This window comes from Bos taurus, chromosome 18 (genome assembly GCF_002263795.3).
Source record: "Bos taurus isolate L1 Dominette 01449 registration number 42190680 breed Hereford chromosome 18, ARS-UCD2.0, whole genome shotgun sequence".
Taxonomy (NCBI): domain Eukaryota; kingdom Metazoa; phylum Chordata; class Mammalia; order Artiodactyla; family Bovidae; genus Bos; species Bos taurus.
In genome coordinates this window covers 14,823,609-14,832,286 of record NC_037345.1, presented here as the reverse complement: position 1 = coordinate 14,832,286, position 8,678 = coordinate 14,823,609, and the positions used below count along the sequence as shown (strand labels likewise).

The following is an 8,678-nucleotide window of genomic DNA, read 5'->3' as shown; positions in this document are numbered from 1 at the left end:
CTGTGCTATTAGAAGCCAGGAATCTATGTATGGAAACTGACCTGGATGTCCTGGAGTCCCACTGACTACCTGGTGTACTGCTTGGACAGTGGGCAGGTCGAGAGTGCCCTCTGGCGGTCATCCAACATCAAAGGATAGCAAATCGAGCTCACGTAATTTATGAAGCTTCCTGGGGGTCATCTTGACTCCTACAAAGCCCTTCTTAAAGTTCTTTATCATGCAATCTAAAACTGTTGGCTTACAGGAATTTCCCCCCATGTTGACAAATGTTATCTACCTGGCAGGGTTTTGAGGAAACCTCTTAGATGTCGGCTCAAGGAGTCAGTTGACAGAATAACCAGTAACCAAAAATTTCTCTGATTCAATGAACATGAGTTTGAGTAAACTCTGGGAGTTGGTGATGGACAGGGAGGCCTGGCATGCTGCAGTCCATGGGGTCACAAAGAGTCAAACACGACTGAGTGACTGGACTGAACTGAATTTCTCCCTCCCTGTGTATCCCGCCCTGAGTCAGTGGCGCAGAGAAAAACAAGGGCGGGTGCCCCGTCAAAAGAGGAGACCATTCAGGTTCCTGCTTAGCTGCATTCCCAGGGGAAACTTAGCTGCCTCTTAGTATTGGCAGATCAGTATAAACCCCTGATCTGGATCTGTCTTGCGGGGAGGGACTGGGTCCCCCAGAGGCAGACACCGCCTTGAGCCGTATTACGTCACCACGGAACCACAAGCTAAGGCCCACTCGGACTCCATAGCCACGAAGGCCATGAAGCCACACAATCGAGCCTGAAGTGCAAGCAAATCAGGCCGCACTCTCATTCACATTCATTTTTTGTCCACCTGGCCCCTCTCCTGAGGGAGATTTAAGATCCTCTTAGCATTGGCAGGTCGGTATAAACCCCGACCCAGACCAGCCCCTCAGGGAGGGATCAAACCCCCCCAGAGACCGGCACCACCCTTCAGCCTTATGAGGTCGTCACGGAACTGCAGGTTTTGGACCCTCTCAGGCTCTGAAGTCTGAGGACTGTGGAGCTCACTTTCACTTCTTCCAATCAGAAATCATGCATACATAATCCCTCAGAGGTTATCACAATACCTCCCTTGTCCTGAGTCCCCAGGGTTCCCTATCTGATGCTCCCTTCCTGGGAGCCCAAGGAGGTGATCAGTCTCCTCTTCTACCCACTGGGGTAGGTTTCTGCCTGGGGACCGGCCCTGGGGCCTTACCTTATCCTATGGCTGTTCCTGGTGAGTTGGTCCATCCCTCCAATCAGTCCAGCCAGGGCTCAGCCATCCGGAGAGTCAGAACGCCAGCTGGAAAGAGAACCGGAAGACCATCAGGTGGCACCTCCTCGTTCGGCTCGGGGCTCCTCTGCTCCGACCTGGCCGAGCCACCAGTCCCGTGGCTCAGGGGGCCAGCGTGGTTGAATCTCACTGGGGCCTCCAGAAACGCTGCAGAAACCAGTACTCGAGAAACCAAGCACCACACTCAGAGAGTTGGAGAATTCAACTTACTATGCTGGCGCGCCCAGAGGAGTTAACGCTCCAAGCTCTGAGCCCCAAAGGGGTTACAGAGTTTTTATACATGCACAGGCATGATTAAGTGGGTTTGCGGGTTTGCAGGGGCTAGGGCAATTGCAAAAGTAGGACAAGGGTGAGTGAGATAAGCTCCAGTTTCTAGTATTGTGAGTCCCCACTTTCTGAGACCTACGTGATCTAGACTTTGCAAGGAGCAAGCTGAGTTACAGAGGCAGAAAGAGCAGGAGGTTATGTAAAAATTTTAATTTTTCCTCTTCATAATGACTAGAGAAATGCAAATCGAAAGTCCAATGAGGTAAGCACTCACATTCATCAGATTGGCCACCTCTAAACATCTTAAAGAATAAATGCTAGAGATGGTGTGGAGAGAAAGGAACCCTCCTGCACTGTTGTTCACAATGATACTTAGGAGAATGTGTGGAGGTCACTTAAAAATAACATACAAGTGTTGCTGGCCAAAATCTTGGCTTTCTCTGTCCACCAAAGCTGAATAAAAAAATATGGAGACAGAACTTGGAGGAAATAGAAAGGTGGCTTTAATCCTCAGCCGGTGGAGAAGGGAACACAGTAGGCTCAAGCTTCAAGAACCGCCCCTCCCAATAAGGAATCTAGGGGCCTATATATAAGGCAAGGGCTCACAGTGAGGGATTGGTGAGGAGGAACAGATGTGTTAGAATCTTCTCAAAAACAGTCATAGGCTGGCATCAGTAACCCAGTGATTGAGTCTAGCAGTTCGGTGTCTCTGCAGCCTTCTTTCTGATGTGTGACCACAAGGGGAAGGGTGTTGTAAGGATAAGCAAAGGACCATAGGAGTGACGTGTAGCTCCTGCAGAGTTAGGGGGCAGAAAAGCAAACTAAGTTACAGACACGCACAGTTAGCAGTAACTAAAGTAAAAATACTTTGGCCACCTGATGAGAAGAACTGACTCACTGGAAAAGATCCTGATGCTGGGAAAGATTGAAGGCAGGAGGAGAAGGGAATGACAGAGGACGAGATGGTTGGATGGCATCACCAACGCGATGGACATGAGTTTGAGCAAGCTCGGGAGTTGATGATGGACAGGGAAGCCTGGTGTGCTGTAGTCCATGGGGTCACAAAGAGTTGGACGTGACTGAGTGAACTGAATTGAAAGTAAAAAAGATAGGGATGCACAGGCCTGCTCACTGTTCTCTTTATCTTCTTTGTTCTCAGGAAAGAAAAGAAAAAAACTCACTCTTCTTTTTTCTTTCCTTTTCATGGCAACAAATTTCCCCATCATTTTATTTCCTCCATATCAGTGGAGAAAGGGAAATAGGTGTCATTCTTGTTCTTGTCTAGCTGAGGACAAAACCTCAGTTTTGCTCTGTTTGACAATCACCAGCTGTTCAGCCCAGGGGCCCATCTATCTTCTATTTCAAATTTTCCTTGAGAGGCATGAACCCCAAGAAATCTTCATTGGGGTGATGAGGGACAGAAAGTCAATCTTTCGTAACTTCTCGAATGCTGACATGGGACTCAGAGACCCTATCTAATCAGGGTCATGGAGCTCTTTCCCTGTTTTATTAAGGGGCCCCAGAGTGACTTTTGTGGTTATTGCCACGGGATCTGCTCAGAGGAGTGGCTGTAATCTCTTTGGGGGTGTGTATTTTCTCTCCACATAATTATTATCTTGATGTAAATCTGTTGTTATCAGGAGGAGACAAGTCTTAACAGGTACTTTAAGAACACAGAGGCCATAGATCAGTAAAAGAGTTATTGTAACTAGGGGTCAAAGGAGGAGTAAGAACCAAGATACGTTTGATGACGATTTTGATTGTGGTCCGGATAGGGTCAGTGCTTGGGGCATCCTGTCCAAAAGGATGGAGCCATTCAGACTCAGAAATAGTTGGAGGAATAACAACCTGAACATTAATAGACAAATTAGAAAAAATGAAGCCTGAAATTGAACCTGAATCCTAATTTAGACTTAACACTTTCAGGGGACTTGTACAAGCTGCCCGGTAGCCAGTTGTCTAGGTTTATCTATGTAGATCTTAACCTTTAATCCTTTAATGTGGCTATTGGCCATTACACATTTTTTTTTTCTTGTTAACATATGATCCAGAGCAATTTCCTTGTCTATACATATAACAGTTACAAGAGACCTTTAAAAAGTAAGATTGTAGTCAGCTGCTGCTACAGACTTGGTTTTCAGAATGGCTGACAGCATCCTAAGCCTGACACAGCTCAGAAAACTCAAGTTCTCAACAATACAAGGCCTTACCTGAAATCACACCATAGTGTCACCTAGTTATTTCCACAGCTACTCTATTTTGTCTTTAACTGTAAATTTTGTTCTTAATAGCCAAAGCGGCTGTCACTGTTGGTGATGTTAGTGTTTCTCTAGGTTTGAGAAGATACAAGAATCAGGGGTCATAAAAATCTCCTCCCCAAAGTGTCAACTATCTGAAGGCCTCTTTTGCAGCTTTTTTTTTTTCCCCCAGAGCATAGAGTGCTTCATTCCTAATTTCCACCCTGAACTCCTTTCAGGGAGTGTTGAAGGTCAGCAGCTTCATGGCCATGATTTAGTCTTTGTAGAGGTAGATGGCAGAGCCCCTTCAGGGTCATGAATCTGTCCACAGTTTGGGGACATTACATGATCATTTTTGTCACACACTTGGTAATGTAAGGGACAACACTTTTTAAATTTTTTAGATTATTTATTTTAATGGAGTATAACTACTTTACAATATTGTGGTGGTTTTTGCTATACAACGACATGAATCAGCCACTGGTGTACATGTGCCGCCCCCATTCTGAAGCCTCCTCCCGCCTCCCTCCCCACCGCATCCCTTTCTGGGGATGTTGTTCCAGAGCACCGACTTCGAGTGCCCTGCTTCATGCCTCGAACTTGCACTGGTCATCTGTTTTACATATGGTAATACACATGCTTCAATGCTATTCTCTCAAATCATCCCACCCTTGCCTTCTCCCACAATGTCCGAAAGTCTGTTTGTACATCTGTGTCTCTTGCTGCCTTGCATATAGGGTTGTTGTTACCATCTTTCTAAATTCCATACATATGCATTAATATACTGCATTGGTGTTTTTCTGACTTACTTCACTCTGGCTCAGGACAACACTTTTGAAACAGGCAATATAGAAAACAATATAGCTAGCAATAATAGTAAGGTCATCAGTAAGAACTAAAGTCAAGAACTTCCACTATGTATAGCCCAATATATACCTAAGTCATCTGACTTAGTTTGTTCCATACAAATCCTTACTTGGTAAGAAAACTATATACTGGCGTTGTCCATAAGGCACCCGGCCTAGTTTTCTAGTGTTACTAGACTGATTATTCTTAGTATGATTTGTTCCCAGTATAGAGGAGACTTTAAATAGGTGCAAAGCGTAGCTCCTGAAGAGTAAGAGGGCAGGAAAGCAAACTTAGTTACAGACATGCAGAGCTGCTGCAGGCTAAAAAAAATAGGAATATTCAGGTCTGCTCACTGTTCTCTATCTTCTTTGTTCTCAGGAAGGGGAAAGAGAAAAACTCATTACACTCTTTTTTCTTTTTACTGCAACAAATTCCTCTTTATTCCCTTTTCACTGCAACATGAGTACCTTAGGACCCAGCAGTCCCACAGCTGGGCATAAACCCAGAGAAAAAAAATTTTTTAAAGACATGGGAACTGCTGCAATCTTGGCCCAACAAGGTACAACAGTCAAGTCTGAGAAGCAAGCTAAATGTAGAAATTACAGCTGAATAGAAACAGAGGATGGGGCACATGTACACAATGCAATATTTCTCAATGATAAGGAGGTAGGAAATAAAAGCCACAGGAAATAAAGTAGAGGTGATCATTCCCAGTGAAGGAAGGGAGACAGAGAGAGACAAGTATCATGCGATATGACCTCTAGGTGTAACCTAAAAATGGATACAAATGAAGTTCTTTCCTAAAGAGACACAGCCTCACAGATTTAGAAAAGAAACTTCTGGTCACCAAGAAAATCAAGATGTGGTAGATTGAAAAGAAAAAACAAAAAACCCCACAAGATTGTAATTCACTTCTGTTCAAATTGTAGGATAAAAACAGAAAAATATGTTGATTCTATTCCCCTCAGGCCATAGTGACCTGAGCTGATGTCACATCCCTGGAGCCTGATTGGCTTGGGTACCAAGGCTGGAGTGTCCTGGGGCTGAGGGACCTGGGAGCATGTAGCAGGCAGTGTATCTCCACAACCAACCTGGAGTGCCTGTTGCCCTCTGCAGAGCCCCCAACCTTCAGAAACAAGTGGGAGAAATTAAGAGTTTGGAATTAACATATACACAGTAATATATATCAAATAGATGATAAAAAGTGACTGCTGAACAGCATAGGAACACTGACGAGCACACTGTAATCACCTATACGTGAAAACGAACCCAAAGAGAATACACATCTATGCGTAATTGGATCATGTATGTGTACAACCGAAACAAACACATCAGAAATCAACAATATTCCAACACAAAATAGCAAGGAAATTACAGGGGAAAAGGAGTGGGGCATGAAGAAGTGCTGCTCCCTTGGGGCCTTTCAAGTTAACAACACCATGAAAAGCAGTGTGTGTGTGTGTGTGTGTGTGTGTGTGTGTGTATGACTCAGTCGTGTCTGCCTCTTTGTGACCCCACAAACTGTAGCCTGCCAGGCTTCTCTGTCCATGGAATTCTCCAGGCAAGAATACTGGAGTGGATTGCCATTCCCTTCCCCAGAGGATCTTCCCAACCCAGGGATTGAACCCTGGTCTCCTGCATCACAGGCAGATTCTTTATCACTTGAGCTACGGGGAAGTCCTAAAAGCAGTGCTCTGGGTATTTAATAGGCACAAGGATCAAGGGGCTGAGGGTAAAAAATACCTTCAAGAAATGTCTTCAGTGTCACTGAAAAAAAAAATTCTAAACAAGGCAGGTGTTCAAGTGGTCAATTTCAAGAGGTAAGTTTAACTCACATCCTTTAAAAAAATCACACAAAAAGATGACCACATCACCAAATATTAGACTCATGCAAATCAAAACTACAATGAGGCATTTCCTCACGTGGTTAACAAAGACTGTTGTCCAAAAGTTGACAGACAATAAATGCTGGAGAAAGTGTGGGAAAAAGGGAATCCCCCACACTGTTAGTGAAAAGGTGAATTAGTAGCAGCCACTATGAAGAACCGTGTGCAGGTTTTTTAAGAAATGTATGAGAATGAAATTAGAATACTCCCTAACAGAATACACAAAATAAACTCCAAATAGATTAAAGACATAAATAAAAGGACAGACAATATGAAACTCTCAAGGGAAAAAGCAGAACACACTTTGACATAAAATCTGGCAAGTTTTTCTTTGACCTACCTCTTAGAATCATGAAAAATAAATAAATGAAAAACATTTTAAAAAATAAATGGGACCTCAGTCACTCAGTCAGTTCAGTCGCTCAGTCCTGTCTTACTCTGCGACCTCAGGAATCACAGCACGCCAGGCCTCCCTGTGCATCACCAACTCCCGGAGTTCACCCAAACTCATGTGCATCGAGTCGGTGATGCCATCCAGCCATCTCATCCTCTGTCGTCCCCTTCTCCTCCTGCCCCCAATCTCTCCCAGCATCAGAGTCTTTTCCAATGAGTCAACTCTTCACATGAGGTGGCCAAAGTATTGGAGTTTCAGCCTCAGCATCAGTCCTTCCAATGAACACCCAGGACTAATCTCCTTTAGGATGGACTGGTCGGACCTCCTTGCAGTCCAAGGGACTCTCAGGAGTCTTCTCCAACACCACACTTCAAAAGCATCAATTCTTCGGTGCTCAGCTTTCTTCACAGTCCAACTCTCACATCCATACATGACCACAGGAAAAACCATAGCCTTGACTAGATGGACCTTTGTTGGCAAAGTAATGTCTCTGCTTTTTAATATGCTATCTAGGTTGGTCATAACTTTCCTTCCAAGGAGTAAGTGTCATTTAATTTCATGGATGCAATCACCATCTGCAGTGATTTTGGAGCCCCAAAAAATAAAGTCTGACACTGTTTCCACTGTTTCCCTAATTCCCCTTAAAAGCACTGGCACAGCAGAGGAACCCATAAACACAACAAAAAGACAAGCGCCACAATGAAACTAATATGTGCAAACAGAGACACCCATGAGGAATTTCTCTCCAAAACATACCAACAGCTTATGCACCTTGATATCAAAGAAACAACCCAGTCAAATAGGGGCACAAGATTTAAGTGGACCTTTCCCCAAAGAAGACATAGAGATGGCCAAGAAGCACATGAAAAGACGCTCAGCATCTGTAAGTGTTGGAGAACTGTGAATCAGAAGTGCCATCACCTCACACACGCCAGAATGGTCAGCACAGAAAATCTATGACAATACATGCTGGAGAGGGAATGGAGGAAAAAGAACCCTCCTCCTTGTTGGTGGGAATGAAAGTCATCAAATCCACGAAGGAGAACAAGACAAAGGGTCATTAAAAACTAAAGAGCAAAGTAGCATAGGACCCAGCAATCCCAGTCCTGGGCACACATCCAGAGAAAACCATAATTTTAAAGACAGGGGCACCCAATGTTCGTGGCAGCACTGTGTACAATAGCCAATACATGGATGAAGCCTAAGTGGGTAAGGACAGATGGATGGGTAAACCAGATGGGGTACACGCACAGAGCAGTTATCGCTCAGCCATAAAAGGGTGACATCACGCCACGTCCAGCAACAGGAAAGAAGTAGAGACGATCACACTAAGTGAAGTAAGTAAGACAAAGGAAGACAAGTATCATACTTACCTGGCAGGGGAGATACCATGATCACGAAGGTGGTTTTCCCAGGGCGAGGCTTATCCATTGCACTCCGGATGTGCTGACCTCTGTGATTTCCCCAAATGTGGGAAACTCGACTGCATAATTTGTGGTAGTGGGGGACTGCGCCCCTAATCAACGTAAAAAAAGAAAAAAAGGAAGACAAGTATCATATGATATTTCTTGGAGGTGGATTCTAAAAATGGATACAAATGAACTTCTTTACCAAAAAGAAATGGCCTTACAACATAGCAAAGCACCTTATGGTTACCAAAAGGGAAAGGTGGTGGGCAAAGGAAATGAGAAGGTGGAGATGAACATACACACACGACTCTGTGAAATGATCAACAAGAACCCACTATAG

General features: G+C 44.4%; 1 pseudogene; it reads left to right on the top strand.

Moving 5' to 3' along the window:
- The first annotated feature begins 8,294 nt into the window (after positions 1-8,294).
- LOC112442447 (uncharacterized) lies at positions 8,295-8,448 on the top strand (annotated as a pseudogene).
- Positions 8,449-8,678: the final 230 nt, after the last annotated feature.